Source organism: Propithecus coquereli, unplaced genomic scaffold, assembly GCF_000956105.1.
Source record: "Propithecus coquereli isolate 6110/MARCELLA unplaced genomic scaffold, Pcoq_1.0 Scaffold122, whole genome shotgun sequence".
Classification (NCBI taxonomy): Eukaryota; Metazoa; Chordata; class Mammalia; order Primates; family Indriidae; genus Propithecus; species Propithecus coquereli.
The window spans coordinates 526,091-540,218 of record NW_012136303.1 but is presented as its reverse complement, the minus strand read 5'-3'; the positions used below and the strand labels follow the sequence as shown (position 1 = coordinate 540,218).

The window sequence follows — 14,128 nt, the reverse complement described above, 5'->3', positions numbered from 1 at the left end:
TAAATTATATATGTGGCTCACAACATATTTCTACTTGACAGCATTGTAGCCAGAGTTGAGTTGGACACATTGGAATAATAATACGAGACTATATAAAAACTAGTTATTTGGGGAGGTTTTGGGGGTTAGTGAAGGACTGATATTCCCCACCCCACCCCAGCCTGGGCCACAGCTCTTGGTGGAATGTTCCCTTGGATAACTCCATAGCCTCAATAAGATCAGGGCTGCTGATGGCAAATGAAGAAACTTTGGATCCTCACCTTGGCCATGCTCCTCCCTTGCTCTGTGTGTGACCTTGGACACTTCTCTTTGCTGAACCTTAGTCTGTTATCTGTAAACTGAGACTAATGGTGATTGAGGGGATTGCCTGAGAAATAATCCAAAGGAAGCATTTAGCACAGTGCCTGGCATGTCTCAGCAGGCAAGTATTAGCTGTGGTGGTGGCTGCTACTACTATTAATATTAGTTGTGGGGGCTGTTGCTACTATGGTACTGTTGCATCCACCAGCTTGGATTCAGTTATTCCATTTGTCTGAAGGGGACATGGGCCAGAGGGAAAGGAGAAGTTAAAAGAGCTTGGGGATGGGAGTTGGGATGGGGACTTGGGGGATACTTTGTACAATACCTCAAGGGATTGCTCGCCTTTGGGGTAGCTCCTCAGATCTTGCCTTCTTCAAGTGATCAGGCAAAGATAAGTCCCCATTTTACAGATGAGGAAACTGAGGCCTGTTGAAAGAAAGTGACCTGGCTATACAGCTGGAACCTGAATGCAGGACTTCCCAACCCTATTTTGGTAATACTGGAGCCAGTGTTATGAGGCCACCATTTGAGGTTGTAGGAGCAGCACCTGACCAGGAATCCAGCGCTTGTAAGGAATGGTTATTATTAGTCTCCTATAACTGGAAGGGATTTTGACACCATTTGGTACAACTGTCTCATTCTGAAGTTGAAGAAACAGAGAGAGAGAGAGAGAGAGAGAGAGAGAGAGAGAGACACCTGCTGATCATACAGCAGGTTGGTGGCCAAGCTGGAACTGTTTCTGTTTGTTCAGATCCAGCTCTCAGCTCAGCCCCAGCAGGATGGATGGCCCTGCTTGTCAGCCCCCTCCTCTGCTGCCCAGTCCCCAGAGAGGGTTTCTGAGAAAGAGGCTTTTGTTTTACCAGCTCCTTCTGGTTTCCTCTCAAGGTAGCTGCACACATGTGCATACACATACACAAACATACACCATTGGCCCCAATTTGCATTTGTCGCTGTTAGGTTTCACAGGCCCTGAAATTTGAAGCTTCTCCACAAACATCTATTTTCTGAATATCCACCAGGGGGGCTTTTTCATCAGGGAGGCCTGAATTCAAATCCCTCTCGTTCTGTCACCCTGGCTGCAGTGCAGTGGCACAATCATAGCTCACTGTAGCCTCCAACTCTTTAGGCTAAAGTGGTCCTCCTGCCTCAGTCTCGTGAGCAGCTGGGACTACAGATGCGAGCCACTTGGCACCTGGAAAATCCCTCTTCTATCATTAATTCTCTCTGTGACTTTGAGCAAGTCACTGGGATCCATAGCCGAGCTGCCACTGTCAGGGTCTCAGCTTTGCCACCTTTTCACTGTGTGGTCTTCAGTGATTCATTTCACCTCTCTGGGCCTCAGTTTCCACATTTGTGAATGAGGCTGCCCCCTCTTGGATGTTTGTGGCAAGGCACTGTGCTGAGCTTTTCACATGCATCTCCTGTAATCCTCCCATGAGCCTTGGAAGCTGACACTATTACTCCTACTTTCCAAATGAGGAAATAAAGTGACTTGCCCCAGGCCGCATAGCTAGAGAGTAGTGGAGCCAGAATTCAAACTAGGTCTGTGTGACTCCAGAGCCCAAGCTCATAAACCACTGTACCTTCTTCCAATTTGCCTGATAGTCATGTGCTGTGTGAAGTAGCAACACCTCTCCTACCTGGAGACTGTGTTCTGAGTGTGTGAGTCCCGGGGACCCGAGGCTTCTCCCTCCAACTGTCCTGCCCCATTGCACACTAGGCCTCACCTGAAGTTGGGGCCCAAAGAAGATTGAAAAAGGATCAGGTGCAGTCATGCATGCCTGTAGTCCCAGCTACTCGGGAGGCTGAGGTGGGAGGATCGCTTGACCCCAGGGGTTCAAGACCAGCGTGGGCAACATAGCAAGACCCTGAGAAAAAGGTCTTAAATATTCTGTGAGTGAATTATACCAGAATAGATTATTAATGCTAAAAAGACTCTGAGGGATCCCTGAGTCCAACCATTTATTTCACAGATGGGGAGACCAAGGCAAGGATAGGCCAGATTGGGAAAGCAGTGGATGTTTTTTCCCGGGTGCTGGAGACCACTAGGCCGACATGGAAGAAGGTGCCTGAAGGTTGGGGCCCCTGCACCCTCTCATCCACCTACATCCAGGCCACCACCAAGTTCTGTGGATACCACCTCTTAAATATCTCTTAAGCCCATCTACTGTTTTTTTTAGCTCTTCTATAACTACCCTCGTCTAGACCCCTGTCATGTCTCCCCTGGGTAATCACAACAGCCTCCTAACTGATACTCCTGCAGCTACTCTTGCCCCTTGCCCATCGATTCTCTACCCTGAAAGGCAGTGGTTTCCCTTTGCTCTTAGAATAAAGACCGAATCTTCACCTTGGACTCCAAGGCCCTTTGTGGCCTGGCCCCTGTTGGCTGCTTCAGCTTCATGTTTGTTACTTTCCCTTTTGCTCTCTGCCTCACAGGGCCTTTGTGTTTAACAGGTTCAGCAACTTCCCTAAGGTTCCTCAGAGTCAAATGCCAGCCTCTCAATTTCTAGCCCATGCTGGGCTCATGAACTCCTCTTCCAAGAAGCTAACCCTGTTTCCTCCTTCTAGGTGCCTGACTGACAGACGTCTTTGCCCCCAGGGTACCGGTGTGGACAGAGGAGGGGTGAGTGTTCCAGAGGCGCAGCCTTATTCTCCTGCTGAGGTTGGACAAAGGGCTTCCAGGTCCTCCGACTCTCAGTTTTGTTACTGCTAGGGAGGTGTGAGTGTTTGTCTAGGTCACAGGTTTCTGGTGGGGTTAAAAAAGGGAGCAGTGCCGAGGGCCCTCCCTGGTTTTGGCTCTTTGCGAAGTAGGGGCGGAAGTACATCTTCATTAAGCACTCTGTGTTAGACCACGTGCTCTGCCTGTGTTGCTTATCCACGCCACCATGGTTGGCAACGGGTGGTGTTGGGCGGGGAGCCAGATCCACTGGCCCTGCAGCACTTGCTTTCTTTTGCTTAACCACTCCTAGGTTGTAGATTAAGTTCAGGAGAGGGTGTTTTCATTCTGGCTCTGGCATTGACCACTATGTGACCTTCTTTTTTGTTGGCCTCAGAGTCACCTATACATTGTTGGGGGAGGGGGTGGGGAAAGGTAGAGTTGGACTAAATGAATTGTTTTCAAACTTTCCAGCAAGGAAATTCCCTTTTCAAATGAACCCCAGAGAAGGGTTTGCAGCCCCAGCTGGAGTTGGGGTAGGGCTGGGGGACTGTCATTAGCTCATTCCTCAGCCCCCAGCAGCCCCCAGACAATGCTGTGGACACTTCCTCGGCTTTGTGTAAGACATTTTGAAAACCACCAACCTGGGGCATGTCATAGCCCCTTTCCCACCTGGAGTTGCTGTGACTCTGGCAGGGCGAAGGCGTGGAAAGGGAACTGAGCCAATGAAGTTGTGGAGATTGAGAAATTGCAAAATAACATGCAAATGTCATCGTGAGGTTATTAATAAGGCACAACTGCCAGGGCTGTGATGTTGTCATCCTAGAATCCTCTGGTTTTTAGTTTTGGTTACACGTGAGGTACCTTGGCACCCCTGGGGGAACTTTCCATTTTGTGTGTTTGTTGTGCCTGTGCGTGCCAGTGAGAGCGCTTTAAGAAGAGGCGCTGTGGGAGATGAGGTGGGGCTGAGCCAGGCTGGGGCAAGTAGAATAAATGGTGAACAGAGCTGGAAGCATGTTGCTCCTGGGGGTGGCAGGGTAGAGGGTGGCTTTAGCTCCAGTTAAAAGGAGAGATTTGGCTCCTTCCTGCATGGGCCCCACGGAGATCTCTGGGCAGGAAGCACCAGGAACAAGGACTCCTCTGTCCACAGCCACAGCACAGCCAGGAGAGAGGAGATGGATTAGGAGTTCCCAGGAGGGGACCTGCCTAGCCTTTCCCTGACATTTGGGCAAATGTGTGGGGAGAAGGGGAACTCAGGGTATGTGTGCATAGGGGACGTGGGGGCTCAGTAGGGGAGGTAGAGATTGGTTCTTACATTTATACCACATGTTCCTCAAGCTTCCTGAAGCCTTCCAAGGAGCCAAGCGCTGAGACAGGCAACTCTGTAGGTGTCAGAGCCAAGAAAGATGAGACTGTAGGTATTAACCACCATCAGTTTACTGAAGGAGACAGGAAATGTCAGAGATAATAGATTTTTGCAAGCAGCTTGGTGCAGTGGAAGCTATTTGGCCTGCAAGTCCAGAGCCCCACATTCAAGTCCTCGCTCTGTAGCCTTGGCCTCATTACTTCCTTTTTCTCGGCCTCAGTTTCCCCTTCTGTAGAATGTGGATGAACACATCAGCCCTAGGTACTTCTTTTTTCTTTTTTTTGAAATGAGGTGTTGCTCTGTCACTCAGGCTGGAGTGCAGTGGCACAATCATAGCTCACTGATCACTAGCAGACTTGAACTCCTGGGCTCAAGTGATCCTCCCACCTCAGTCTCTTGAATAGCTGGGACTACAGGTGCATGCCACCATGCCCAGCTAATTAAAAAAATTTTCTTTAAAGACAAGATCTCAGTATGTTGCCCAGGCTGATCTAAAACTCCTGGCCTTAAGTGATCCTCCCGCCTCAGCCTTCCCAGTAGCTAGGATTACAGGCACGAACCACTATGCCTAGCTCTGGGTACTTCTTAATTCTCTCCTGAGTGTGAACTAGAATGGGGTTTTTCAAATCTTTTTGGGCAGCAGAATCCTGATATGTAAGAATTTGTAGCAGAATTTGTCTGGTAGAATTGAAGAATTTTGCCCTCCCATTGCTCTTTGTTCCCTGAGTGCTTTTGGAGATACTTCCGCAAATTCCCAGGGCTCCAGGAAGCAATGTCTAAAGTCCATTGGGACAGGATGATTCCTTTTTTTTTTTTTTTTTTTGAGACAGAGTCTCACTGTGTTGCCCAGGCTAGAGTGCCATGGCGTCAGCCTAGCTCACAGCAACCTCAAACTCCTGGGCTTAAGTAATCCTCCTGCCTCAGACTCCCGAGTAGCTGGGACTACAGGCATGCGCCACCATTTTTAGTTGTCTGATTAATTTCTTTCTATTTTTAGTAGAGATGGGGTCTCGCTCTTGCTCAGGCTGGTCTCGAACTCCTGAGCTCAAAAAATCCGCCCGCCTCGGCCTCCCAGAGAGCTAGGATTAGAGTCGTGAGCCACCGCGCCCAGCCAGGACAGGATGATTCTTGAGAACATGGTTTGTAAACTGTTGCAGCCCAGATGATAGGGAAGGTGCCCCAAAACACAGGAGCATTTATAGACCATGGCCAGCACAGACCTTATCTTGGTTAGGGTCTGTATGATTGATTGCACATGGCTTTTTCAGCAACCAGTGACAAAAACTCAACCTAAAGAAGCTTAAGGCTGGGCATGGTGGCTCACGCCTATAATCCTAGCACTCTGGGAGGCCGAGGTGGGAGGATCGCTTGAGGTCAGGAGTTCAAGACCAGCCTGAGCAAGAGCAAGACCCCATCTTTACCAAAAATAGAAAAAATTAGCTGGGTGTGGTGGTGCATACCTATAGTCCCAGCTACTCAGCGGGCTGAGGCAGGAAGATCGCTTGAGCCCAAGAGTTGGAGGTTGCAATGAGCTGTGATGATGCCACTGCACTCTACTGGGTGACAGAGTGAGACTCTGTCTCAAAAAAAAAAAAAAGGCTTAACGGATCCTGGGGCAGTTCATGGGATTGAAGGATGAGGAATCAGGTCCATTCACCATCTCTGCCATCACTGCTTGTCTCTCCCCTCTAAGCTGTCCTCTGCCCAAGCTTAGTAATCCAAACAGAAAGAGGGGACTATTTTTCTTCTAGGATCTATATATCAATCCAAGGGAAGGACTCTGAGTGTTTCAGTCACTGTTGCTGGGAGGATAGGGATATTCTGAGTGGCCAGGGTTGGATCAGGTGCCTCCCATGTAGCTAATGGAGGGGCAGGGCTATCCCCAGAGGAAGGGGGAGTGGAAGGCTGCTGGGCAGACCACAAGAACACACTATGGTATTAGAGGAGTCCTGGGTTGTAGGAGAAGGAATAGCTCATAGGCTTGCAAGGACCCGTAACTCCCCTCTTCAGTAATAATAATACAAATACCGACAGTGATAACAATAGCTAATGCTTATTGGATTATTCTACCTGTGCTGGGCATGTTCTGCCTTTCATGTATTATTTCATCTAATCCTCATAACAGTCTTTTGAGTAGGTCCTATTATTACTATTATTATCCCCATTTTATAGATGAGGAAACCGAAGTGCAGCTAAGTTAAGGTCACACTTTAAGTAAGTAAAGGAGCTGGGATTCAAGCCTAAGGAATATGGCTTCAGAGCCCATGCTCTCCAGAGACTACATCTCTAGCCTTTGGTAAGACAAGTGGCTGACCTGCATCTGCTTGCGTGCCACTCTGTGACACAGAGCTCAAGACCTGCATGGGCGGCCCAGGTTGCACTGCTCTGCCTGCTAGAAAGTGCTTCCTTATGCGGTGCGTAGATCTGTCTCCATGCAAACCCACCCATCCAGCGTTGCGGGTCTGTGCTAGGTGTTGTAGGAGATATAAAGACAAATCATCCGTGAACCTGCCTGAAAGGTCACCATAACCATTAAGTCACATTACTGACTTTGTGCCAGGCTCCATGCTGAATGCTTTATATGCATTATCTCATTTAATTGCAACAACAGTTCTGTATAGTAGGTACCATTATTGCCCCCATTTTCCAGAGGAAAATGAGGCTCAGAGGGGATAAGTGACTTACCCAGGATCACATGAGTAAGAAACTACAAAGCTGGTGTTTGAGTTCATGTCTGCCTAGTTCTAGAGCCTGTGCTAGAAACCACTGCAATCTCCTGTGACCCCTGGAGGGAGAATAAATGTGTGCAGGTGTGACTGTGACACAGCATGCACATTGCCATCAAGAGTGACAGGAAAAGTGCAACTCAAGTTCAGAGGGGAGAGATCAGGGAAGGGGAGAGAGGGGGACAATTGATCCAGGTTGGAGGGGAATAGGATTTGGACATTCAATTCAGGGAGGGCTCTCCAGAGGAGAGAGCTGCCTGAGAAAAAGCATGGAAAGGAGAAATAGGGGCAGTTAACTTTGGCCAGAACTAAAGAGCCGAGGTGGGCGTGGGGGTGCGGGAGGACTGTGGCCAGCTCTGTTTTCAGGCCCCACAGGAGGTACCTCCTTCCTCCATACTATTCTCTTGGGAGATATGAAGAGGTTGGATCTTCTCAGCTAAACACAGGTGCCCAGTTCTTTCCTTTCCTCCCCAGATGTGAGGGGGTGGGCAACATCGGGAAGGTAGACAAGGGCACCTGGGCACCTATGGTGCCCATAGGTGTTAGTCCTTCATTCCCCTCTTCCTGGTGCTGAATGGAGGGAAGAGTAGTCCCCTGTGGTCCATTGCCCCGGGGTCAGCCCTTCCTCCAGGAAGCACAGAGCTCCAGGAACCAGAATGGTTTCTGGCAGCCTTGGTGGGAAGAGGGTTCTTCATGTCCTTCCTGGACAGCAGGCTGAAGCATGTGCCTCTAGCCCATGGAGGGGCTCCTTTCCCATACCCACCTCTCCCAGCTAATCCCATCCACTTTGTCAGAAGGGGTTTTATCATCCCACTTTCCAGATGAGGAAGCTGAGGTTCAGAGGAGGAAAATGACACAAGTGCAGTTATCATATGAAAGGTGGCTGTGTCTTTTTCTCCTGAAGGAGGGATGTAAGTGTGGAAGACTCAACAAGAAAAACCTCCCCTTCCCTCCGCTGCTCTTGCCCATCCTGTGGCAGTCACTCTGACATACTGACTCTGGCTACACTGACTGCTCTCTAGACTCTCCCCAACGTGGTAACAGATCATTGCCCTTGGCTTGCTGCCTGCCTGAGAGCCAGAGGGGCTGTCTAGGGGGCTAGGCCTCAGGAATGTTGCCCAGGGAAGGCCCAGATGTCCAGCATTCCTTCTATACTCCTGTTATCTCTGGGATCCCTGGATTTTCTGATCCTTCTTGTAGGGATTCCAGCATTTCTATAAGGGGGAAAGAGGCAGAGAAGGGCAGAGGAATTCTTTCACTGGGGGTCTTTCAACCCCATGGCCTATATCACCTGGCTCACATCACTGAAATCAAAGTCCTTTATATTTTTCCTGCAAAGGGCTTTGCAATTCATTATCTCATCTGATTTCCTCATAATCCTGAGAGGTAAGGCAGGGAGGATAGAATTATCTCCGTTTTGTGGGTGTGTTAACTGAGGCTCAGAGGAGGAAAGTGATTTCTCAAAGGTCACACAGCTGATGAATGTGAAAGATCAGGGTTAGAAGATAGAAGTCAGTGTCCAGGAGTCCTGATCTTTCTTCCCATTGCTCAGTGCTGACAGCTACTGACACAGCCTCTGGCTGGCCCATCAGTCCCTCTCCACTCCCAGGATTCCCTCTGTGGTCCAGCCCAGTGTGTGGGGATCATGTCTCCAGTTCAGAGCTTCCCAAGCTTCTTAAGGCCTATAGAACAAAGCTTCACTCACCAGTTCTGGGTTTGAAGGTTCCCCAAATCCAGCCCCAACATACTGCTCTTGCCAAGCTCAGCTGATGTAACAGGCTGGCCTTTTTATTCCAACAAGGTGGACAAGATTAGTTGTTTGTCAAGGGGGATACTTCTGCGGGATGTTGGAGGCATGGGTTTCAGCCTGCTGCCCAAGGAGTGGATGGGGAGACTGAGGCCAGGGTCAGGACAAATGCTGCATTCAGGACATCTTAGAGAGGGAAGGCTCAGGAAACGCTTGGGCAGGAAAATCTACAACTTTGTTTCACTAAGTGGAACACATTGTATACTGAATGTTTATGTTTTACTCCACTTCTGCCCTGGAGAAATTTTTCTAAGGGGCACTCTGGGCTTTCCCAGAAAAGTGGGAAAACCAGAACCAGAGACCTAGGTTCCTAAGGAGCATTGGAGGCTACAGCTCAGCACTTGCTAAGAATAACTGGGATTCTGGAATTAGTAGTGATGGTTGCGTAACTCTGTAAATATACTAAAAACCACTGAATTGTATACTCTAAAGTGGCAAATTTTATGGCATGTGAATTATATCTCAATTAAAAAAAATTACTAGGATCATATTAGAGTGTGCCCCACACATGGTAGGTGCTTGATATTTGTTGAATAAATGCGTTACTGAGTATAGCATCATATAAAGCACGTCTGTTTAATCCTCAGAGCAGTCTTGAGGAGGAGGCAGGGCAAGAATTAATGATCCCCATTTAACAGATGAAAAAACAAAGGCCTGGAAAGATTAAATGACTCACCTAGGACAATTGAATTACAGTTTTATAGAGTTAGAATAGGTTTGTATGCCCTCTCCTCTAACCCTTGATGCATTAAGCAAACCTTGACCAAGCACCTCTTCTATAATTGAGCTATCACTGAGGATGCTGAGATACTGATATCAACCTTGACAAGACCTCTATCATCCTCCAGTAACCTAGAGGGAAACTGAGATGAGGAAGCAAGTACTGATGATGTGATGTGATTGGTGTTTGGTGAGGAGGTGGGCTCAGGGACTGCCAAGTGCCCAAAGGGTCCCTGACTAGACCTGGGGAGAGCAGGGCGACTGCCCAGGGGGATGAAAACTGACCGGGCCTGGGAGGATATGAAACATGGCCACAGGAAAGGGCAAGGTGGGCAGGGCAGGGTGTCAGCAGGCCAGTCTGGGGCACCCTTGAATCCTGTGCTGAGATTAGGGCTGGCTTTGATTCAGAAGGGCATGAGAAGTCACTCCTTTTAAGCAGGGAAGAAACAGTGATAGATTGCCCAGTGCCTTTGATCTAGGGCAAGCCTGTCCATTCTTCAATACTGCTCTGCCTCCCCAACCCCTGCTCCTGTCTTCCTCCCTTGCACCCTCTGCACTGGGCATATGGTGGGCCTGGTAGAGCTGAACTTGAGCCCAGGTATCCTGCTTCCCAGACCAAGCTAGTCCTTGCTTCACCACCCCAAGTGGCCTTCCTCAGTTTGAGTCAGCCTGACGTTGCTGTTCTGGCCTTGGACTGATCACAGGGTAGAAACTGTTGGTAATATTAAGAGCATTAAAACTGATGACCATTTATTGAGCCCATACTCTAAGCCCGGCATAGTTGTAAATGATTTATATCTATCTTACTTAATTTCATGTAATCCTAACCCTAAGAAATGGGAAGTAGTATATTCCCTAGATGAGAGATTAGGAAACTGAGGCACAGACTGATCTCATAATTTGCCTAAGTGTTGGTGGAGCCCAGACTCAAAGCGAGAGACTGTGCTGAGCTTTTAACCACTGGGCTGTAGAGCGCAAAAGAAGAAAGGAGCACCCACTCCAGCTGGGCTGCGGAGATCTCCCCAATCAGTCATTGGAGAGTCATATAGACTCAGGTACTACTGAGGGGAAAAAACTGAAACCTGCTCAAGATCAGAGGAGAGACAGGCAGGCAGGTCTGGAGGTGTCAGAGAAGGTGTCTTTAAGGAGGCAGATTGGCGATGAAGCCTGAGGTCATGCGGATTGTGATTCTTCAGGCAGGGTCAAAGGAAGCGCTGTTAGGCCAGAGAGTTGGTTCAAGTCCCAGCTCTGCCACTTGCCAGCTTGTGCATGATCTTGGGCAAGTCCCTTCCCCTCTCTCACCTTTGTGTTCTCTTCTGTCAACAGACGCAACAATGGTCCCTATTCTACGGGCCCCATCGGGCTTAGACGAGGGTGCCTTGGGACTGGGGCATAGGGCAAACCTCTGGCCAAGAATGGAGGGGCTTGTTTGAAAAGAAGCTCGGGGCTATACCCTGAGTGGTCTTGCCCAGGAAGTCAAAGTGTTGGCAACTCCTTTACCTCTAGACCTCTGGAGTTGGGGACATCAGGGAGCAAAGGCACCAAGACTGGCCTTCTGGGCTCTGTGGCCTGTGGAAGTGGTGTTGGCCTCTGGAACTTATTGTTGACTAAGGTTTGGTTATCTCATTTGGTACGTGGGGAAATTAATACCCAGACTAGGAAAGTAATTCACTTCAGCTGCCAGCTGAAGCCAGCCCTAGATGCACAAGGGGGAGGCCAGCAGTGGAGCAGGGCAGCATTATAAAATTAGAATAGCCATTACTGCCTTTGGCATATGTGTGTTCCAAGAATGAGGCGCAGAGAAGGTCTCAGGAAGGGTCTGAATGAGTGACTCAGTTCCTTCTCCCTCCCTGGACCTCAGTTTCCCCCTCTGGACACAGTCTCTACAGTGCTTGTATTCCTGGTATTCAGTGATAAATGAGTTGAGACATGCGTGGTTGCCAGGTTTTCCTGGGGTCTCAGTCAAATACAGACAACAAAATCAGCTAATCCTACCCACCTTGAAGGTCAATGAAGGGTCAGTGAAGTGCCATGTCACTTCAGGGCCATGTCAGGCTTTGGCAAATGGGGAGTCGCTTTAACAAGGCAACATGACGCTACCCTGGCAGTGGAATGTGGCTGAAAAGAGCTTGAGCTCCAGTTTCAGACAGACCGGAGTGTGGACCCCTGCTCTACCACCCACTGTGTGAATTTGAATGGAATGCTTCATTTCTTTATGCCTTAATTTTATCATCTGTAAAATGGAGACAATAATAATTTTTACTCTAGCCCAAGCGACAGAGTGAGACTGTGTCTCAAAAAAAAAAAACAAAAAACCCAACAAAATTTGTTTTGGATGTTGTGGAGCCCAAATGAGAAAATGCAGGCCATGTGCTTAGAACTGTGCCTGGCGGGGTTGAGTGCTTAATAACTAGTAGGTGCTATTGTGTCATTGAAAACATGATGATAATTAACATTTGGGGATTGGGGTGATGGGGGCCAGCAAGGCTAGTCATGGCAATGTTACTATCATTAATAATCTCATATCTGTTTGATACTTTAGAAAGCATGTTTCCATCGCTATATGTGCCCTTCAGAATACTCTTTAAGGGAGGTAGGAAAGGCTGTCAACATCTCCATTTTATAAATGCAGTCTTAAGAGAGTGAGTCTTAAGAGAGGCCAAGTGGCTCATCCATGACTTCAGCTCAGGTCTTCATGGTTTGGGAACTCACTTCCTGGCCAGAGGTGCTGCAAGGATCAGCCTCTGGGTCTGGCAGCATTAACAGGGAAGTAGGGGATGATGGTTACTCACCTTGATTTTCACTCTGTAAATTTCAGAGAGTGAGCGAGCACAGAGTGGCAGGCCTGGTGGCCTTGCCAAGTCACAGAAACACACAGGCCTTGAAGTCTGTACACTCAGTGTGCCTGGGGCAACCTGCCTCTCACCTTCGGGCCTAGGATTTCTGAAGCTCTGGGCCAATAGTGTCCCTCCTTGTTCAATACAGCCTGGATGGCTTTGCACCCTGGAGAGCCAGCCTCATGTTTTCTCTTTCTTTTCTGTTTCCTGCTCTCTTACCCCAGCTTAAGTGCTTGGGCCTAGAAATGAATTCTGCCTCCAGTTCTTCCTCCATTGAGTCATGATTTAGTCAACAAATTTTCATTGAGTTCCTACCATACACCAGGCACTGTGCCATGTGCTGAGATACAGAGGCAAACACAGCAGGTAAACACATGCTGTGGTCTGAATGTTTGTATTTGTATTCCTCAAAATTCATGTGTTGAAATCCTAACCAGCAAAGCAATAGTCTTAGGAGATAGGGCCTTTGGGAGGTGATTAGGTCATGAAGACTCCACCCTTCATGAGATGAATGAGATTAGTGCCCTTATAAAAGAGATCCCAGAGAGCTAGCTTGCCCCTTCTACCGTGTGACAACAAGCTAGAAGGCACCATCTAGAAACCAGAAAGCAGGCCCTCACCAGACAGCAAATCTGCTGGTGCCTTGAACCTTGATGTCCCGGCCTCCAAAAGTGTGAGAAATAAATTTCTATTGTTTATGAGCCACCCAGTAAGTGGTATTTTGTTACAGTGGCCTGAACAGACTAAGAACACCTGATTGGTATTGACGAGCGGAATTTTATGCCATTCTCTGACAGTTTCCAAGGGGTAGTGAGAAAGGTTTCTGTTGGTTACTCTATGGGATGCACAATTTTGATTTTGGAAAAATGCCCGTGCTGTGGGAGGTGGCATGTGCTGGGAGCCCTGGGCTGGCATGTCATGGTTGGGTGTTGTCCCACCTCTGCGTGGCCTTCCTGTGTAACCCTGCCTCTCTCTGGCCCTTCTCCTCCCCATCTACCAAAGGAGAGGATTGATTGAGATATGAGTCCCCGACGTTTTTGGGACACTTGTCTGGCCTATGTGTCATATGCTAACAGGAGCCTAGGCTGACGGCAAGGTCCTTTTCCTACCAAGGTCCCTTCCTGCCTAGCAGTTGGCTCCTGAGTCTCACAGGCCCTGTGGGTGACTTCTGAGCTGGGCCCTGAGCACCAGGAAAATGTTGGGTAGGCATCAGCTTCCCCCATACTCTGGCTTGAGTGGCTTCTGCTGGCTGATGGAACATCTTCCAGCAAAGCAGCCCCTGACTCAGAAGCCAGCCCTGTCTAGCAGGGACCCCACACACTGGTATGTTACCTCTTATGCTTTCCTTTGAGCAGAAGGTGGGGAAGACTGGGGTGGAGGTAGGGTGAGAGCAGATCTTCAAGGCCCCCTTAAACTATGGAGTTGACCCAACCTTGCCACAGGAAGGGTGGTGAAACTGAAGCCTGAGAAGGGCAGATTTCCCCAAGTCTATGCCAAGTATCACAGAGCACTGCTGGAACCCAGATCTCCTGATCCCTCCCCCACAAGTGCATCATGTGCTCAGCTGCTTCCTGGGCCTTGCTCACTGAGGTGGGGTAGGGCAAAGGGTAGAGCACGTGTGTACCTGGCCAGGTGGAGGGTGGTAGGACTTCATTCTGGTGCTGTGGTTGGGAGGGGAGAGGTGTCTTTACTTTATTTTGTCACCTTCCCCTGCCT

The 14,128-nt window shown here is 48.9% G+C and overlaps 1 protein-coding gene across 4 annotated transcripts in view; it reads left to right on the top strand.

The window, feature by feature from the left end:
• EPB41L1 (erythrocyte membrane protein band 4.1-like 1) overlaps positions 1 to 14,128 on the top strand; it is a 127,020-nt gene that overhangs the window by 16,503 nt on the left and 96,389 nt on the right. For 3 of the 4 annotated variants that reach the window (XM_012637698.1, XM_012637699.1, XM_012637696.1), the window contains exon 2: positions 2,869 to 2,923. The gene's annotated coding sequence lies outside the window, so the exon portion shown is untranslated. Of the gene's footprint in view, positions 1 to 2,868; positions 2,924 to 4,106; positions 4,215 to 14,128 lie in introns of all 4 variants that reach the window. The other variant, XM_012637695.1, reaches the window with a different exon arrangement.